This window comes from Gossypium hirsutum, chromosome A06 (assembly GCF_007990345.1).
Source record: "Gossypium hirsutum isolate 1008001.06 chromosome A06, Gossypium_hirsutum_v2.1, whole genome shotgun sequence".
In the NCBI taxonomy this organism is placed as follows: Eukaryota; Viridiplantae; Streptophyta; class Magnoliopsida; order Malvales; family Malvaceae; genus Gossypium; species Gossypium hirsutum.
The window spans coordinates 53,266,225-53,288,474 of NC_053429.1; the positions used below are offsets into that span (position 1 = coordinate 53,266,225).

The following is a 22,250-nucleotide window of genomic DNA, read 5'->3' on the forward strand; positions in this document are numbered from 1 at the left end:
GAACTAGAACACACACATTTTTCACCTATTTCAATTTAGTCCTAAACGTCAAATTAAACACCCAATCGATAAAATTTCGCAACGAAATTTTCACACGATTATGAAATCATAATATAAACACTAAAACTTAATCAAAATAATAAATTCTTGAATTCGTGGTTTCAAAACCACTGTTTCGTTTTGGCCCTAAATTGAGCTGTTACAACTCTCCCCCTTTAGGGATTTTGTCCTTGAAAATCATACCGATAAAAAGGTTTGGATTCTGTTTTCTCATGGCTTCCTCCGGTTCCCACGTAGCTTCTTCAACTCCATGTCTTTGCCATAACACTTTCACTAAAGCTATACTTTTCTTTCTCAACTGTTTTACTTCTCGAGCCAAAATCTTAATCGGTTCCTCATCATAGGTCAAGTCCGAACGAATCTCAATTTCTGTTGGAGAAATCACATGTGAAGGATCAGAATGATAACGTCGCAACATTGATACATGAAACACATTATGAATTCTTTCTAATTCTGCCGGTAATGCCAACCGATATGCCACTAGTCCAATCCTCTCAATAATCTCGTATGGCCCAATAAAACGCAGACTCAACTTGCCGTTTCGGCCAAATCTCAGAATCTTTTTCCATGGTGACACCTTCAAGAACACTTTATCACCCACCTGAAATTCAATCTCTTTTCTTTTTAAATCTGCATATGACTTTTGTCGATCTGAAGCAGCTTTCAAGCAATCCCGAATTACTTTTACTTTCTCTTCAGTTTCTTTAACTAGATAAACTTCGTGAATTTGTTTCTCACTAAGGTCGGTCCAATATAAAGGAGTCCGACACTTGCGACCATACAAGGCTTCGTATGGTGCCATCTGTATACTCGACTGAAAACTGTTATTGTAGGCAAATTCAACCAAAGATAGATATTTCTCCCAACTGCCTTCAAATTCTAAAACACAGCATCTAAGAATATCTTCGAGTACTTGGATTACTCTTTCCAACTGACCATCTGTTTGTGGATGAAACGCGGTACTAAAGTTCAATTTTGTGCCCAAAGCTTCTTGTAACTTTTTCCAGAATCTCGAGGTAAACCTCGGATCTCTATCTGATATTATAGACATAGGTACCCCGTGCAACCTCACAATTTTAGCAATATATAATTCAGCTAATTTATCAAGTGAGTAATCGGAACGTACCGGTAAAAAGTGAGCCGACTTTGTTAACCTATCAACTACTACCCAGACAACATCCTTCTTTCTAGGAGTCAGTGGCAAACCGGTTACAAAATCCATGGTAATCCTATCCCATTTCCACTCAGGCACCATTACCGGTTGGAGTAATCCTGAAGGCACTTGATGCTCAGCTTTTACTTGTTGACAGATCAAACACTTAGTTACAAATTCAGAAATGTCCCTTTTCATGCCTGGCCACCAATATAACTTCTTTAAATCATTATACATTTTTGTGCTACCAGGGTGAACTGACAAACAGCCACTATGCGCCTCATGTAATATTTTCTGAATCAATTCATTATTTTTCGGTACACATATCCTGTCTTGAAACATCAAACAGTCATCTGATCCAACTCGAAAATCTTAGTCGTAACCTGATTCGCACTGAGTTCTCTTGGTTCGCAACTCACTATCGTTCTTTTGAGCATCACAAATCAGCTGGAGAAATAACGGTTTAGCCCTCATCTCTGCTAAGATTGACCCATCATCAGAAAATGCTAACCTCGTATTCATGGCTCTCAAAGTAAAAAGAGATTTCCTGCTCAAGGCATCAGCAACTACATTTTCTTTTCCTGGATGATAATCAATCACTAGCTCATAATCCTTCAATAATTCAAGCCATCTCCGTTGTCACAGATTCAAATCCTTTTGATTCATCAAATACTTCAAACTTTTGTGATCAGTAAAAATTCGGCATTTTTCACCATACAAAAATGTCGCCAGATCTTCAAGGCAAAGACAATAGCGGCCAATTCCAAATCATGTGTAGGATAGTTCTTCTCATGCGGCTTTAACTGTCTCAAGGCATAAGCTACCACTTTACCCTCTTGCATCAGTACACATCCAAGGCCTGTCAATGATGCATCACTATAAATTACGAACTCCTTCTCTGGCTCGGGCTGTACTAAAATTGGTGCTTCAGTCAATCGTGCTTTCAGCTTTTCAAAACTCTGCTGACATTTATCAGTCCATTCAAACTTAACATTCTTTTGCAGCAATTTAGTCATAGGAGAGGCAATCATCGAAAATCCCTCCACAAAACGTCCATAATACCCGGCTAAGCCTAAAAAGCTTCTAACCTCGGATACATTCTTTGGCAGTTTCCAGTCAACGATCGCGGAAATTTTGCTCGGATCCACCTGAATACCATCACCTGAGACTATATGCCCCAAAAATCTGACTTCACGAAGCCAGAACTCACTTTTACTAAACTTAGCAAACAGTTTCTTTTCTCTCAAGATCTGCAATATGGTTCTCAAGTGTTCGGCATGCTCAGACTCGTCCCGAGAATAAATTAGAATGTCATCTATGAACACTACTACAAACTTATCCAAATATGGCCGAAAAATTTGATTCATCAAGTCCATAAATATAGCTGGAGCATTTGTTAAGCCAAAAGGCATCACAAGAAACTCATAATGTCCATACCTTGTCCTAAAGGCAGTTTTCGGCACATCCGACTCCTTAACTCTCAACTGGTAGTAACCAGACTTCAAGTCGATCTTTGAAAACACTATTGCCCCCTTTAACTGATCGAATAAATAATCAATCCTCGGTAACGGGTACTTGTTCTTTATAGTCACCTTATTAAGCTGACGGTAATCAATGCAAAGTCTCATTGAGCCATCCTTCTTCTTTACAAACAATACAGGAGCACCCCAGGGAGAGAAACTCGGTCTCACGAATCCCTTGTCTGTTAACTCTTACAACTGAGCCTTCAATTCTTTTCATTCAGTCGGATTCATTCTATATGGAGTAATCGAGATCGGTACAGGCCCCGACAACAAATCAATGGCAAACTCTATCTCTCTATCTGGAGGCAACCCTGGCAATTCCTCTGGGAATACATCTGAAAATTCACAGACTATCGGCACTGATTCAAGCTTCAATTCAGACATCTCAATATTCATTACATAGGCAAGATAAGCTTCACACCCTTTCCTCATGTATTTCTGAACAGACATGCACGAAATCACCATAGGCAATTTATTTGATTCATCTGTTTCAACCCACAGAATTTCACTATTTTCACATTTCAACGCTAGTGTTTTCTGTTTACATTTACCTTGGCATCATACAATGTCAACCAGTCCATTCCCAAGATAACGTCAAACTTATCAAATGGTAACAGCATCAGATTAGTCGGAAAACAGTGACCTTGAATCATTAATGGGCAATTCTTGCAAACCTTATCAACTAGCACATATTGGCCTAAGGGGTTCGACACTTTAATCGTAAACTCAGTATATTCAACAGGCAACTTCTTATTAGATATTAAATTTACACAAATATAGGAATGAGTAGACCCGGGATCAATCAATGCAATAACAATAGTATCATAGAGAGAAAATGTACCAATAATGACATCGGGAGATGATGCATCCTCTCGGGCACGTATGGCATAAGCTCTAGCAGACGCTCTAGCTTCTGATCTCACCGCTGAATCTTTTATTACAGTTTTACTGCTAGCTCCACTTCTAGTATTTCTCGGTGGTCTACCTCTGCTAGCGATAGTACTCTGTCTAGCACTCTGAAATTTTTTTTCTTTACATTTCTCCGGACAGTCTCTAATGAAATGCTCGCGAGAACCGCACCTGAAACAAGCTCGCTTATTTCCCTAACACTCACCATAATGTTGCCTGCCACATTGTTGACATTCGGGCTTTCTAGGCCGCACATTACCAACACTTGCCACTGAAGTAGCTTGAGCTTTAGAACCCGAATATGCCCTGCCATGATCTCTGTGTGAATCCCCAATTGAAACTGTCATTCGAGGATTTGTCTCTTTGGACCTCTTTGATTGAGATTGAAATGACTTGCTTATCGGCCTCTTTCTGGCATCTCGAGCCTAAATAGCAGCTTTTCTTCTTTCTTTGTTCAATTCTTCAGCTTTAAGAGCTCGGTCAACCAATACTACAAATTCTTTCAGCTCCAAAATTCCCACAAGCACTTTAATGTCCTCATTTAGCCCATCCTCAAATCTCTTGCACATAATAGCTTCGGTGGACACACATTCCTAGGCATACTTGCTGAGTCTTACAAATTCGCATTCATACTCTGCCACAGACATCTTGCCCTATTTCAATTCAAGGAACTCCTTCCATTTGTTATCAATAAATCGTTGACTTATGTATTTCTTTCTAAATTCTTCCTGGAAGAAATCCCAAGTAACCTTTTCTTTTGGCACCACTGCTACCAAAGTATTCCACCAATGGTAGGCCGAATCTCTCAAAAGTGATACAGCACACTTTAAGCACTCCTCGGGTGTACATGAAAGCTCATCAAATACACGGATAGAATTTTCAAGCCAGAACTCCGCCTTCTCGGGATCATCATCGATCTTTGCTCTAAACTCTTCGGCCCCTTGTTTTCGAATCTTGTCAACCAGAGGCTTGTTCATTCTTACCAAATCTATGCCTTGAGCAGCTACAAGAACCGTCTGAGGTATGCGAGGGGTGGAGGAGGTTGAGCATTTGGGTTTGCTCGAATAAACTCAGTATACCAATTGTTCATCATTTGGAGAAAGGCATCCCGAGCCTCATCTCCCTGTCTCAATGTCTCAGGTCTACTTTCTACAGGCGCGGTCCCTTGTGGGGGAGCCGGCGCATTACTAACAGCATCATCAGCCGCAGTTCCGTCAGGATCCATTACTATATTAAAATAAAACACAGTTTAGAATAATCAGGAGTCACCACACTATCATAGTATATTTATGGCATGTATAGCTAGACTTTTACACACACTTTATTAGTCCGAGAACCAACTAAACCATAGCTCTAATACCACTAAATGTAACACCCCTTACCCATATCCGTCGTCGAAACAGGGTATGAGGTATTACTGAATCATAGTACATACCATTAAATAAAACCAAAACAAAAATATGGCATACAATTAGATTATGAATCATTATAACATATGCCTTTAATAATATTAGCTAATTTCAAAGGCTTCGTACAAAATAATCGGTCAAATACTATACTTAATATTTTAAAACCTAGACAATTATGACACGTAACAAAATAACCAAGTCTACTATACATGCCATAGTTCAAAATGTTTAGTTCAAATACCCAAAAATATTGATAGTGCAAGCAGATCTTCAACGATCCTTGACTCTTGTGCAAGCTGGACGACACTATAAGACAAAAGAGAGAAAAGAGGGTAAGCTTATAGCTTAGTAAGCAAGTACGTAAATAATAAATAAAGAATCTAATATATTTACACAATAACTCAAGTGTATCTACTTTTAATTTCACCATTTACTCCACTTTGGTCAACCTGTCTCTACTGCGTTATACTCACTAAATAAATCATAACTCGAGTTACAAAACTCAAAATTCAAATCCGTAAAATTTTCCTGAAACTAGACTCATATTAAGTTTTACTAATTGTTTTCTAGAATTTTTGGTCCAGCCAATTAGTACAGTTTATTAGTTAAAGTTTCCCCTGTTATACAGCTCAACTGATCTGACCTCTATTCACTACGAATTGACTTTCTCCCACTACACAATTTAAATAGCCATGAAATATGTTTCATTTAAAACTAGACTCAATAAGGAACCTAGACATATAAACTATATTTCTTAATTAGTTTTGTACAATTTTTAATGATTTTTCAAATTTAGAATAGGGGATCACATAGTCATTCTGAGCAAGTCACACACAATTATAAATATCTCAAATTATAGAGTTCCTTTACTTGCTATGTTTCTTTTACATGAAAATAGACTCATTAAGCTTTAAATTCATATCTCATTTAGCCTCGAATTAAATTCCTACTATTTTTGGTGATTTTTCAAATTCATGTCACTGCAACTGTCCAAAACAGTATTATTGCTAATTCACTCTTTCACACTTTCTTTGTATTTACCTCATTTAGCCTACATATCACAATTCACTTTCACCACATTTCATACATCACAAGTGTAGGTTCATGATTACAATGTCACTATAAAATCATCCCGTTGAACAATTCGGATCGATCCTCTATACTTAGTGGTTTCAGCACACAGCTCCACCATCATATTTCATATAATTCGGCTCTCTTGTACACATGGTGAACACTTATCTACATTTATCCTCTCCCGTAGCTCTCTTGTCTACATGAGATACATCTCGTACCACACATGTGACCTAGCTACTACATAGTATCTCGTAGCTCTCTTGTACACATGATGTGCACTTAGCACCATACATGTGACCTAGCTACATTTCATCTATATTATTCAATCTTTCCGAAAGTTCAACCGGGATTTCTCTCACTATTACTTATTTCCATTCTTCCAATAGTCGATTTATGATTCAAAATCAACTAAAATATATAAAATAGGCTGAAATACAAAAATGTAAATGAAGTTAATGTATTATTTACATACAAACTTACCTCGGTGCAAAATATGGAAATTTTGCAATTTAGTCCAAAAACTTTTCCTTCCCCCGTTCGAGGTCGATTCCACGCCTTTCTTGATCTATAACAACACATTTAGCTCATTTAACACTCATACTATTTATTTCAATCCAAAAATCACATTATGTAAAAATTATATTTTTGCCCCCTAACTTTTACAAAATTACGATTTTACCCCTAGGCTCGGAAATTTAATTTCAGCCCTTATTCTTATGTTTTATGACATGCTGAACATTTTTCTCTTCTATAACAACATCAAATTCTCACTCTAACATGTACTTAGGAGCATTAGGTATTTTTACCGATTATATTGTTTTGCTTGTTTTCGCTAAAAATCGCTTAGAAAAGATCGTTCTCCTAACCTCAAACATTCATATTCTACCATCAAACATCAAAATACATGCATATAATTCATGGTTAAATTTTTAAACATAAACCCTAACTCGAAATAATGGTAGAAATAGGTAAACCGAGCTACGAGGATTTCAAAAATGTAAAGAACATTAGAAACGGGAATTGAATGCACTTACTATTGAGCCTGAAAGCTTGAAACAAACCCTAGCTATGGATAACATGCAAGTTTTGGCCAAGTTAAATGAGGATGAACACATTTTTGTGTTATTTTTCCCCTTTTATTTCATTTATTATGCAAATGACCAAAATGCCCTTACTACTAAACTTTCTAAAAATTCCATCCATGTCCAAATTTTTGTCCATATAAAGTATAATGGTCTAATTTCCATTTAAGGACCTCTAATTAAAACCCCCATTTCAATCAAGTACTTTATGAACTAGAAAACACACATTTTTCACCTATTTCAATTTAGTCCTAAACGTCAAATTAAACACCCAATCGATAAAATTTTGCAACGAATTTTTCACACGATTATGAAATCATAATATAAACACTCAAACTTATTAAAAATAATAAATTCTCGGATTCATGGTTTTGAAACCACTGTTCCGTTTTGGCCCTAAATCGGGCGGTTACACGTTGCCACACCTTAACCCTTTAACTTGTCTACAATCACAATTGATCGCAGTGATTCGTAACAAGTAATAAATTTTTATAATAAAGATCAAACCTCGACTAACTATTATCATGACGAAAAGGCAAGCGCACCTATCGAACAATAGTATAGTAATGGCAAGACCGGGATGTCGTACCTAAGGAAACCAAAAGTACTAGTAATAACTATCTTTTTATTATCTAGCCTAAGAATAAAGGGTTTGTTTGTTAAACTAATTATCTAAACTAATTAACTAATTTAATCAAAGCAAAGAGAAAGATTGGAAAAAGACCTGAAGAAAAGCAAATGATAAAGACGACACCCAAGGAGGAATCCACCTAGATTTCACTTGTTACCTGACTCTAAACCGGATGATTTATTCACTTGATTTGATCCTTGAAACTCCCTAACCTATGTCATTATCCCTAATCAAGACTAATAACGTCTAACCCCTAGATTGAATAACCGAGACTTTTCCCTAATTAACACTCTAGGGTTGCATTAGCTCAATCTATGGACTCTCATATTAGGTTTCACCCTAATCTGGCAAAATCTCATAACCCTATTTCTAGGCGCCCGATCAACTCCGCTTAATTATGCCAAATCTACTCTTAGGCAGGGTCTATTCCTCCTCTGCATAAGCACATCAAATCATGAATTAATACCTAGAATATTAACTCAAGCATTAAGAACACGTAATTAAGAACAAATCAAGTATTTATCATACAGTTCAGATAATAATAACAAGATCCATCATAGGTTTTATCCCCTTTAGGTATCTAAGGGGTTTAGTTCATAATAAAATAAGAGTACATCTCAAAAGTATAAAAATAGCAAAACATAAAGAAAACTCTAAAACCCCTGAAGGAATTCTGAGAGAGATCTTCAGTCTTTGAGTAACTCCGGCTTTTGAGATGGATCGTCTAGCTTTCTTCAAGTAATTCCTGGCGTGTGGTTCTGTGTTCCAGAAAAGTTCTAGAGAGAGAGCCCGCTTTCTAGGTCATACTTAGGGTGTTTATATAGGCTTTTGATTGGCTTTCTTGCCCCCTAAGTATCCTTTTTTCATGTAAAATACAACTCCTTGAAAAAGGGACACGCCCGAGTGCCACGGCCGTGTGACGTGGTTGCCATGCTGTGTTCGATCCGTTAAATTGCCACGGCCGTGATACGCCCCGGCCTCAGTGATGAGAGTCGAGTCGTTGATGTACCCGATCGTGAATTGGAGTAATATCAAGGTTTGTCGAAGATAGGTTAAGAAAGAAGGGATAAAGGCTCAAATTTAGTTCAAAAGGGGTTATGAAGTGTATTGAGGATGATAGGTGAATGAAAACCAAGTATTCAAGTTGAACCAACACAATATAAGTGTGTTAACCCGGGACTTATACGAATACTTAGGAAAGGTTAAATGTTGTATGGATGGAAAACGAATAAAATGGAACCTTGACCCACTATCAAAGATGATAGGAACCTTGGTATAACTTGAACGCCACACTTTGGATGCAAAGTGATAAGTTCGGATAAGAAGAATGGGTTGACGCCACAAGGGTTACTTGATAAGTCAAACGAGTCTTTGGAGAACAATGAGAGTTGTAAACAATCTCACAAAATGTAAAAACATTAATTCAAGGTTCTTCTCCCCTTACAATGAAATTTAACACATATTTATAGGCAAAACAAAAGGGTAGCCGAATGGGTAAAATTGGAAGCCAAATTCGGCCATGGTGCTTCCTCAATTTGTTCCTTAAATTATGCATGATGTTGGCCAAATGCTTCCTTAAATTCTTCCATGAATTATGCATGATGTTGGTCAAATGCTTCCTCAAATTCTTCCATGAATTATGCATGATGTTGGCCAAATGCTTCCTCAAATTCTTCCATGAATTATGCATGATGTTGGTCAAATGCTTCCTCAAATTCTTCCATGAATTATGCATGATGTTGGTCAAATGCTTCCTTAATTTGTTCCACAAATTATGCATGATGTTGTCCACCTCTTCTTTGCCGTCCATGTACATTGTCCTAGCAAATTCAACAAATTTACTTAGCTTAAATCTCACACATTAATTCGGCTGAACCATGACATGTTTAACATTCTGCATTTAAACAACAGCAGCATTAAACAACAGCAGCAAAACACATTAATTAACAGCATTAAATTCGTCCAAAGTACACAATATCCTGCACATTAAATTCGTCTGGAAAAATTAATTGACAACATGAATTAAATTTGTCTTAAATTTAGACACACTTAATTAACTATTAGACATCTATTTAATAGGTAATAAACTAAGACACATTAAAATAAAAATGTCCAGATTTTTAAACAAATTAATTAACTTATTTAATTAACTAATCAGCAACTTATTTATTCCATCATCTAAATGCAAACTTAATAAATTGCATTCTAGCTCCATAAGCTAGAATCCGCCCAAATTGAGCTAGGACGAGCTTGTGAGAATAACGAGCCTCGCTCGTGAGTCGAGCCAAGAAATGTTTCCAGGGCAGGGTCGTATCATCCCCCTTCTTTAGAACGACTTGTCCTCAAGTCGAGCCATTGGTTCACTCGAACACAGCAACTTTTACTCAGCTTTCCTCGGTCGAATGGGACGGATTGGAATTGGAACAACTGAAAGGAATAACCATGAATTAGCAAAAAGTGTTTCAGATAAATTTGTAATCCATATGCAAGCAGAATAGAACAAGAAAATTCCATGCGAGTGGACAGATTCAAAGCAACATGTTGACAATCATGCAAACAAATTAATTTACTCGCTAATGCCTCGTCAATTATTCGAAACAAAAATGAACATGTTCTAAGGCATTCAAATGTCTCAAATTGTTTCCACAAGTCATAACCAGCATGTGAATAACGAGTCAAATCAACAACACTATCTTTATCACCACCTAAAGAGTACAACGATGTTTCAAAAAGTTCATGAGGCTTACCTTTAAAAGTAGGAAAACAAAGATCAGTTTTACCTTGTTCGGTCAGCACAAACCTTCTCTCCTCGGCAATGTAGAGTAGTCGAAATTCCTTGCTTGAATTAACCTTTTCAAAATGGATCTCCATACTCAACAATAGAGCATGCATCATAATCAAATTGGAATTATAATCAAAATACATCGAGAACTCATCCAAATGATCATGTACTCTAAATTTCAGTCGGTCAATTTTGCTCAAAAATGCAGAATTTGGATAACAAAGCAGATTTGAGGCACCATCTTCAACTTTAAGTGCACTAACCATTTTACATGTCATCGTCATATCAAACAAACAAATCAAAGACATGCATGTTTTCAAGCATTCATACGTCTCAAATCTCATACGCACATTCTTGTTTATACAAAGTAGTTTCTCACAAAAGATCAATGAGTGCATATTTTTACCCAAATCAAGCCGATGGAATGGCTTATATGTCTTTTTATCTTGCAAATGCCGAATAATTATTATTTTACTAACAAACTCATCAGCATCGCAATTTCCAAAAGCGTTATTCTTCTTGCCATCATTCCGCGCAAATGTATTATCATCAATCAAAGGATGGCAAGTAACCACATCAAAGTTCAGATCACTTCTAAAGGACAATTCATCAACAAGGTTTCCATCAACAATCGAATAAAACAGAGGTGCTTTAAGAATTTCAAAACTCATACCTCGCTCCTCTTTTGGCATAGGCGAACTAAGATAGTTGAGAACGTTACCTTTTTCAACCAAGGTGAACCTTCTCTCCTTGGAAAGGTATTGGAGTTGTAAATTATCGTCTCTCGGCCTTTTGGATACCTGAAAAACAGAAACAGAACAAGAACAAGTTTCATATGGATTAGTTGAAATGCTCCTCACTTTTTCTAGTTCATTTGTCTCTTTTTCGCTCGTTTCTTTTTTAATCTCAACTTCTTTTTTTTCTCTTTTCATTTCCTCTCTCGTTTTCAATTTTATTTTCGACCTCACTCTCTTTTTAAATTTCTTTTTCTTTTTCAATCTCTTTTTCATTTCTTTCATTTTCTTTTTCTCGCTCGCACTCTTGTACAATCTCAATTTCTTTTTCGAATTCTTTCTCTTCATTTTCTTTTTCTCTCACTTTTTCGATTTCATTACAATATGCAGTCGACACGAAAGAATCAAAAATATAATCATTTGCCCCAAAGGAAGAGAAAATATTTTCATAGGCTTCTCGTCCATTTCTTCGGGAACAATCCTCCGGGAAGGACTTCTTTGAATCATACGATGAATAACTCATCCTCTCTCGTTCGTCATGTCGAGAAGTTGCAAGCTCTAGGCTGTCGCGTCTTGAATTCCTTGACGAATAGGAATCCCGATAAGAATCTCTTAGCGAGTAGTCTTTGGACGCGTATCGCCGCAATAATCTCGACTCCATTTCTCGATTTGGTAGATTTTGTTTTCGTCTGGCTCTTTCCTCCACTCGATCCAATCGATCATGCAATTTATCAAAATTTGATTTCACCATTCTACGTATCTCTTGCTTCAAATATTAGAAATCTGATTCGGAAAATTCTTGTGACATGATTTTTTTTTTGCTAAAAAAATGATTAAAATAAAATAGATAGTAAATACCTCACCACAAAAAAAATCTCACGTTTCACTCACAAAGAAAATTGGATAACACTCCACTCGTGTTTACACTTGTTTAATGGCTTTTGCTCGCTCTAATGTACTCACCACTCGTGCCTTTTTCCACTCGATTTTCGCCTCTCGAAGTTCTCCACAAACTAGATAGACAAATCAATACCGTTTGTCGTCGGCTTACAAAATTGAGTTGGCTTGGTGGGCAATGATGTCGGAAATGGTAGGCTATCAAACAAAACTTAAAATGAATTTCAATCACTTTTTTTTTGATTCTGAATTTTTTTTATACGGATCTTTCACGTTCTTTTCGTCCGCGCCTAGACCGTAGGCAATTTTTTTTTTTTTGATTTTTTTTACAAAACCATAATATCAAAGATGATGATTCTTACTCCGATTCGGCTAGCTCTGATACCAGATGATACGCCCCGGCCTCGGTGATGAGAGTCGAGTCGTTGATGTACCCGATCGTGAATTGGAGTAATATCAAGGTTTGTCGAAGATAGGTTAAGAAAGAAGGGATAAAGGCTCAAATTTAGTTCAAAAGGGGTTATGAAGTGTATTGAGGATGATAGGTGAATGAAAACCAAGTATTCAAGTTGAACCAACACAATATAAGTGTGTTAACCCGGGACTTATACGAATACTTAGGAAAGGTTAAATGTTGTATGGATGGAAAACGAATAAAATGGAACCTTGACCCACTATCAAAGATGATAGGAACCTCGGTATAACTTGAACGCCACACTTTGGATGCAAAGTGATAAGTTCGGATAAGAAGAATGGGTTGACGCCACAAGGGTTACTTGATAAGTCAAACGAGTCTTTGGAGAACAATGAGAATTGTAAACAATCTCACAAAATGTAAAAACATTAATTCAAGGTTCTTCTCCCCTTACAATGAAATTTAACACATATTTATAGGCAAAACAAAAGGGTAGCCGAATGGGTAAAATTGGAAGCCAAATTCGGCCATGGTGCTTCCTCAATTTGTTCCTTAAATTATGCATGATGTTGGCCAAATGCTTCCTTAAATTCTTCCATGAATTATGCATGATGTTGGTCAAATGCTTCCTCAAATTCTTCCATGAATTATGCATGATGTTGGCCAAATGCTTCCTCAAATTCTTCCATGAATTATGCATGATGTTGGTCAAATGCTTCCTCAAATTCTTCCATGAATTATGCATGATGTTGGTCAAATGCTTCCTTAATTTGTTCCACAAATTATGCATGATGTTGTCCACCTCTTCTTTGCCGTCCATGTACATTGTCCTAGCAAATTCAACAAATTTACTTAGCTTAAATCTCACACATTAATTCGGCTGAACCATGACATGTTTAACATTCTGCATTTAAACAACAGCAGCATTAAACAACAGCAGCAAAACACATTAATTAACAGCATTAAATTCGTCCAAAGTACACAACATCCTGCACATTAAATTCGTCTGGAAAAATTAATTGACAACATGAATTAAATTTGTCTTAAATTTAGACACACTTAACTAACTATTAGACATCTATTTAATAGGTAATAAACTAAGACACATTAAAATAAAAATGTCCAGATTTTTAAACAAATTAATTAACTTATTTAATTAACTAATCAGCAACTTATTTATTCCATCATCTAAATGCAAACTTAATAAATTGCATTCTAGCTCCATAAGCTAGAATCCGCCCAAATTGAGCTGGGACGAGCTTGTGAGAATAACGAGCCTCGCTCGTGAGTCGAGCCAAGAAATGTTTCTAGGGCAGGGTCGTATCAGGCCGTGTGGGCTCAAAGGCCAGGCCGTGTGAGTTGTGTAAACCTTGGTCGACACCTTCAAAAGGCACGGGCGTGTGAGCTGCTCATGTGGCAAGGCTTAGGCCGTGTGGTCTTCTCAATTTGGTCCGTTTTGTTCCTTTTTAGCTCGTTTTTGGCTCCTTTTGACCCTTGGTGCTCTCTTGAGTACAAAACATGAAATAACCAGATTAAGAGCACCAAAATTCACAAATCTAATAGTAAACATCCATGAACATTCTAAGTATTTGGGGTAAAAACATGTATAATTTGGCGTTTATCAAATACCCCCACACTTAAGCATTTGCTTGTCCTCAAGCAAAATTCTCACTTACTGTTAGAATTCATTCTTTTCAATCACATAATCATTATTGATAATGTTACAAACTATTCCACAAAAATTTATACAGTGAGAATTTAACTATAGGGGCCTTAAAAGCCTCAAACAATCTAAATCGGATATCTCAATAATAAAATTATCGGCAAGCTCCTTCCTTTAAGTAATTAACTTTAGTCCTAAATACACAAGAGATAACATCCTCACTAAAGATTCACTCAAATCACTCAAAGTGTTTAAGGGTCAAGATTAAGCACTCGATTTTCTAACATGAAAAATTATTACCATAGGCTTGCATGAAAATCAAATCTCCACCACTTGTAAATGATATGATACACTAATCAAAAGGTCTTTGCATGGTTGTAATGGGGTTTAGGTTACAGGTATGGATACAGGTTGAAGAACAGGGGTTAGAATCGAGATAATTTCAATATGTTACCCCACTATCAAAAACTTAATCACTAAATCACAAACAAATAGCTAGAACTATTTTACATGAGTTCATGACAAGTTTAGCTTGCTGAGAATTACACACACATTTTTTTTAAGAGCAAATCAAGTTAATACAATACAGAAATTATACTTCATGATTCATAACAAAAAATGGTGAACATAGTGGGGTAACAATATTAAATTCAATCTCGATAAAAAGGGTCAAATTAAGTAAAAGGATTTCAACAATAATGGGTTAATGACGAGGGTTAATCAATGAAAAAGGGTTAGTAGGCTCAACGGGGGTTCACTAAAGGTTTAATTATGTGGGAAGGCTTTTTTATGGAGTAAGTGGGTTAAATCCTAAGTGCCTTTATCATCTCAGTATATCAAATCATACGTGTGATCTTGACATGTATAATCGAAGCAAGTTCTAGAATAAGAGTTCAATGTTGACACACTCAAACCACAAAAGAAGTGAGCAAGAAAGAAAGCTATATGCTCAAAAGGCTAAAAAATATCACCAAAAATTTGGGTTTTTGATGCCATTCCTGTATACTTAAGATTTCAAGATAATACCTCAATTCAGGAAAATAACCTAAAAATTTTAATTCTCAAATTATCAACTTATCATGCTTGATTCTCTAATGTCCTATAATCAAATAATCATGCATAATTCCCTTGGTCTAATTCATGACATATCAATAATAATTATCGATCAATCAGGATTCATTCGATCAGGATTATGAGAACATCACTTAAACACAAGACCAAATTCAGGGATTTGAGAATAATGCAAAAAGTTAGGTTTCATGTTCACCCCCCATACTTAAGATGTACATTGCCCTCAATGTACAAAGATAGACTATTCAACATAAAGAAAATCATAGAGGGAAAGAGGTGAAACTCCCTGTTAGAAGGATACGAAGCTTGATTCTGAGGATGGAGTGTTTGGGGAAAATGGTAGCGGCCACTGTTCTTGGCTAGATGAAGAAATTGGGTCGTTAAACATGGCACTCGTTAGGTATTGTTCCCTATTTGTTTCCTCATTCCGTAAAATATTCCTAGAAGCTTTGCTTGGACGTCTGTAGAATCATGAAGAGCTTATTAAAAGTTGATGTGAAAGAGAGCGTGGTAGAATTACTTATTAGAAAGACTAGAAAATGGGAAAAAAATAAAATTTACTAATATAGATATGTCTTTATAACGAAAAGTAAACATAAAAATAAAAAAATAAGAAGATTCAATGGTCCTTGTCAGTGGGGTCCTCAGGTGGTGGTATTGGAGTGTCGATGTGGAAGTGCTGGCACAACTGCTGCATTATGGCCTGCATGTCGTCCATCTGTCGGTCCCGTCGCCGATATCGCTCGTGAATCATCTTGAACTGTGTAGTGTAATACTGCTTAAAGTGAGCGAGTCAATCGAAAAGGTGCGCCAATGAAGCCGCCACATGAACTGGTCGTTCCCAGTGGCGTGGTGGAAGGCTCCTCATTCTATGGGGGAACATCAACAGGGATGTCCTCAATATCCTCCTCGTCAATGGCATGAGAGAGAGGGTACTAAGGAGGATCGTTCCCATGTCAGCGTTCAATCATCCTCATGTGTAACATAGTCGTGATGCCTGACCTATCAGGGTAAGCGCGGATGACTGGGCCACGGTATTGAGGAGGCCGAAGTGTCTGGCAAGGTACATCACGTAGGGGCCGATGGAGATCACTCCCTTCCGATGCCGCTCGGTCTGATGGCGAATGGCGAAAGTAATGAAGTATGACAAATCAATCACGTGTGCGTTCGCCATACACCATAAGTAGTAGGCGTCGTGGGTGTTGACGATGTCGGTGCTCTCTCTCCTCCCGGTCAATGTATGAGCCAATATGGCATGGAGATAGCAGAGGGAAGGGGGAAAGAGCTGAGGCCTTCGAGCGACTGGGGTCGTAGGTGGAAGAGAGTGGTACCAAAGCCTTCCAACACAAGGAGGGGGAGATATGGATATTGCGTTGGAGTGCATTCATGTCCTCCTCTTCCAAAAACTCATCGGTGTAAAGTCCGAGAGCAACTCCAAACTCTGGGACACTCATCACACAAACTAGACCGCCTAATCGGAAATGAATGGTGCCTGGGTCGTCATTGTTCATCATCACCACCTGTAAATGAAAAGTAGAGCATAATTCTAAGCTTAACTCTAAATAAGTGGGCTCGGTAATAGCGAAGAACCGTTCCCATGGGTCTGTAGACAGGAGGGTACGGATGGCATCAACGAGCTGGACTTGCTCTATGGCAGCCCAGTCGATGCAACGACCTGTGGTGATGGGTCGTGCGCGTAGTATTTGAAATAGCTCCTCCTGCAAAGCTTGTCAAAATTCAAGGAACGGGTGCCGAACTTCGGCTGTAGCTCGTACCGATGAAGAACCCGGTCTCCTACATCTCTTTGAGGATTGGACCACGGCCTTCTTGCCCCTTGATGACAACATAATATACCTAAAAATACATGAGCATTGATAGAATCCAAGATACATCAATAGTTAAGCAATTGGCCTAAAACTAGTATATGCTATTTAGTGTTTTAAATAAGTCAAGTATAGAAAATTCTAAAGCAAATTCTTAACTTGTCTAAAACATATTTGTAATAGTAACAATATCTATGTAAAACATGAAAAATACTAATGTAACAACACAAATTGGAAACACAAGGTTAAGAAAGTGAACCAAGCGTTGTTGTAAGGCGGTGCACTGGCGTGTGACGCAGAGAGGAAATCGTGTGGTGGGAAAATAGAGGGTATAGGAAGGAGAAAATGGGGATTAATGCAAGTGGAGTGACTTTAAGGGTGGTTTAGGGGTTGGGGAAGTAAGAATATAGGGAATGGTCGCCGAAATAGGGAGTAGGGGTTAGGGGAGGGTGGATTTCGACTAGGGTTTTGAAGGGAGGAAGAAGATGAACAGTGGTTTGTTTATATAGGGGAGGGGCACACGACCTAGGGCCACGCCCGTGTGCTGTAAGGGTAGCCTGTGTTTTTTGAAATTTTTTCAAATGTGGTCGTGCCCGTCTACTATCACACGCCCGTGTGTCTTGGGCGTGTGTGGCAAACGGCCATGTCGCATGGCCTTGCCTCGCGTTTTTCGCTTCTCCTATTCCCGTGTGTTATGGTACCACGCCGTGTATTGTTGTACACGGCTGAATGGCACGGGCGTGTCGCACGCCCGTGTCAAAGAAACAGAATCGAGCCTTGTCCCTGGCACACCCGTTGTTTTCTATCCCATTCCTGTGTTATTCCTATCAGGTTCACCCACGGCCATGTCGCACGGCCGTGGGGATTTATTGCACCCGTGTTTTGGGGAAATCATGTCCTGCTTCAACACGGCTGTCCCGCACGGCCGTGTCTCTTCCCCTGTTTGGCCACGGCTTTAGGCACACCCGTGTGTCTGGCCGTGTGTGCTGAAAAACTTTACAATTCAAAGATAAAGTTAATGATTTGAAGTGTTAGAAATTAATTAAAAATAAAGAAATCAAAATATGTTAGTGCTCGGGTTGCCTCCCGAGAAGCGCTTATTTATAGTCTAAGCTCGACTTACCTCTCCTTTGATTTATCATGGTGGGTTGAGGAGTTCATACTCCTCGTTCCTGCTATCAATCTTAAAACAAGGTTTTAATCGGGTGTTGTTTACCTTAAAAGTGCTGAAGTTGGGATGACACACCTCCACCGTACTGAATGGAAAAATACAGAGTACTGTAAGAGGGATTTCCTCATTCGGTGTGGTAGTGACAATGTGAGGATCAACGGCATCTAGTAAGACTTTATCACCTATCTTAAGTTGATTAAGAGAGGTATCGGGCTTGTTTTGACGTAGTTTCGGTTTATAATGTGTTCTTTGTTTGTGTTCTCACCATTCGTCTTGCTCATCTATCCGTAGCCTTCGTTTTTCATGGACGTCTTTTTTCTTTTCATGATAGGAGCGTACTGTCTCTATTGTCTTGGTTTGAGAAGGTTCCTGCAAGGACGATTGAATATTAGTTTTATCATCGAGAGGTTTTATAGCATTATCCTGAGTCTTAGGGGTTTTGACTGAGTTGCGTGCTTGGAGTGTTACTGCATCGTCACCTGCACGAAGTGTTAGCTCCCCTATGCCTACATTAATAATGGTTCTGGCAATTGCTAAAAAAGGTCGTCCTAAAATTAAAGGTACCTCGTTATCCTCATCCATATCTAAGACGACAAAGTCTACTGGGTAAATAAATTTATCAATTTTAATGAGAACATCTTCAATAATACCCTTAGGAAATCGAACTATTTTGTCAGCCAATTGTATGCTCATCCTAGGCTGTTTGGGTTTACCGAGACCTAGTCGTTTAAACATTTTATACGGCATAACATTTATACTTGCCCCTAGATCAGCTAAAGCATTATTCACTGATAAACTACCAATTAAGCAAGGAATTGTAAAACTCCCTAGATATTTCAATTTGTTAGGTAGCTTATTCTTCAGAATAGCTGAACAGACTGCATTGAGTTCCACATGCGATAATTTCCTTTTATTAGCCAGAAGTTCCTTTAAGAATTTTACAGAGTTGGGCATCTACAAAAGAACTTCAATAAAGGGTAAGGTAATATGTAATTTCTTTAAGAGTTTGACAAACTTACTGAATTGTTCTTCTGTTCTATCTTTCATCATCGTTTTAGGATATGGCACACGAGGTTCATAATTCGTACTTACCTATTTAGGATTATCATCGTTTACCTCTTCTCGACCTTTGTTCATCGCGTTGTCTTGCTGTAATTCTGGCTCAGGTGTAATGAATCCTTCCTTATCTTAGGCACTAATTGCATTGAGGTGTTCCCTCGGATTAGGTTCCGTATTACTTGGTAAGCTACCTTGTGGTCACTCTGAGATTAGTTTGGATAGTTGGCCTATCTGAGTTTTGAGTCCTTGGATCAATGCTTGTTGATTCTTAAGTGCTGTCTCGGTATTTTGGAAATGGGTTTCTGACACCGAGATGAATTTTGAAAGCATCTCTTCAAGGTTCTGCTTCTTCTCCTGTTGATAAGGTGGTTGTTGAAAACCCTAAGGATTTTGTGGCTTTTGATTCCCTTGACCTCCCCAAGAAAAATTTGAGTGTTTCCTCCAACCTGCATTATAGGTATTACTGTATGGGTTATTTTGAGATAGAAAGTTATTGTTACACATATAGTTGACTTGTTCTTCTTTAGTTGTAGGATTGAAGGATTGGTATTATGTATGCACACCTCCTCCGCTTGAGTCACACCTCATTACTGAATGTACCTGTGTAGAACCAAGAAAACTATCAATCTTTTTGTTGAGAAGTTCTACCTTATTAGAGAGCATGGTGACTGAATCGATGTTATAAACACCGGCTGTTTTCGTCAGCTTTGTCCTCATAACTTGCCACTGATAGTTATTCAGTGACATCTCCTCCATAAACTATAGGCATCTTCCTATGTTTTATTGTTGATGGTTCCACCAGCAGCTGCGTCAATCATTTGTCTTGTCGAGGGATTCACACTATTGTAGAACGTTTGAACTTGCAGCCATAGAGGTAACCCATGGTAAGGGCACCTTCTCAATAGATCCTTGTATCTCTCCCATGCATCGTAAAGTGTTTCTAAATCCATCTGCACAAAAGAAGAGATATCATTACGTAATTTAAACGTTTTAGCCGGCGGAAAATATTTTACTAAAAATTTCTCGGTCATTTGTTCCCAAGTAGTGATAGACCCTCGTGGTAACGAGTTTAACCACTGTTTAGCTTTGTTTCTCAGTGAGAAGGGAAATAACTGAAGACGGATGGCATCATCAGAAACGCCATTGCTTTTGAATGTATTGCAAAATTCCAGGAAATTTGCTAAGTGAGTGTTGGGATCTTCATCCTGCAAACCATCAAACTGAATAAACTGCTGTATCATCTGAATATTGTTAGGTTTTAATTCAAAATTATTCGCAGCAATAGCATGTCTAACTATACTTGATTCAGTTCCTGTTAAAGAGGGTTTAGCATAGTCATACATAGTACGTGGAGCAGGATTTTGATTAGCTGCAATTCCATGAGGCAACTGATTGTCTTGGTTTTCAGCCATCTCGCGGTTCGAGGTTGAGTATTGTCTTCTTGTTCATTTTCTGTGTATCGTAAACTACGCCTTATTTCTCTTTGATTTCTACGAGCAGTTCGATCGATTTCTTTGTCAAAAAGTAAGGGTCCTGACGGGTTTCTTCTAGTCATAAACTATAAAAACTATCAAAAGAAAGAAAAAGTAAATTAATAAATAATAATAATAAAATTAAATTAAATTGCAAGAAAAATAAATGGCTAAAGTAATAAAAATTTAGTGTTCCTAATATTTCAGGTCCCTGGTAACGGCACCAAAAACTTGATCGCAGTGATTCGTAACAAGTAATAAATTTTTATAACGAAGATCAAACCTAGACTAACTATTATCACGACGAAAAGGCAAGTGCACCTATCGAACAATAGTATAGTACTGGCAAGACCGGGATGTCGTACCCAAGGGAACCAAAAGTACTAGTAAGAACTATCTTTTTATTATCTAGCCTAAGAATGAAAGGGTTTGTTTATTAAACTAATTATCTAAACTAATTAACTAATTTAATCAAAGCAAAGAGAAAATTTGGAAAAAGACTTGAAGAAAAGCAATTGATAAAGACAACACCCAAGGAGGAATCCACCTAGATTTCACTTGTTACCTGACTCTGAACCGGACGATTTATTCACTTGACTTGATCCGTGAGACTCCCTAACCTATGTTATTATCCCTATTCAAGTCTAATAACGTCTAACCCCTAGATTGAATAACCGAGACTTTTCTCTAATTAACACTCTAGGGTTGCATTAGCTCGATCTATGGACTCCATATTAGGTTTCACACTAATCTGGCAAAATCTTATAACCCTATTTCTAGGCGCCCGATCAACTCCACTTAATTATGCCAATCTACTATTAGGAAGGGTCTATTCCTCCTCTGTATAAGCACATCAAATCATGAATTAATACCTGGAATATTAACTCAAGCATTAAGAACACATAATTAAGAACAAATCAAGTATTTATCATACAGTTCAGATAATAATAACAAGATCCATCATAGATTTTATCCCCCTTAGGTATCAGGGGGTTTAGTTCATAATAAAATAAGAGTACATCTCAAAAGTATAAAAATAGAAAAACATAAAGAAAACTCTAAACAATTGAAGGAATTCTGAGAGAGATCTTCAATCTTGGAGAAACTCTGGCTTTTGAGATGGATCGTCTGGCTTCCTTCAAGTAATTTCCGGCGTGTGTTCTGTGTTCCAGAAAAGTTCTGGAGAGAGAGCCCCCTTTCTAGGTCTTACTTAGGGTGTTTATATAGGCTTTTTATTGGCTTTCTTGCCCCCTAAGTATCCTTTTTCTGTGTAAAATACAACTCCTTGAAAAAGGGACACGCCTGTGTGCCACGGCCGTGTG

The 22,250-nt window shown here is 37.7% G+C and overlaps 1 non-coding gene across 1 annotated transcript; it reads left to right on the forward strand.

The window, feature by feature from the left end:
* Positions 1 to 20,332: 20,332 nt before the first annotated feature.
* LOC121230961 (small nucleolar RNA R71) lies at positions 20,333 to 20,439 on the forward strand. The gene has a single exon (XR_005929033.1). It is a non-coding gene; the product is annotated as a small nucleolar RNA R71 (small nucleolar RNA).
* The last annotated feature ends 1,811 nt before the right edge of the window (positions 20,440 to 22,250 follow it).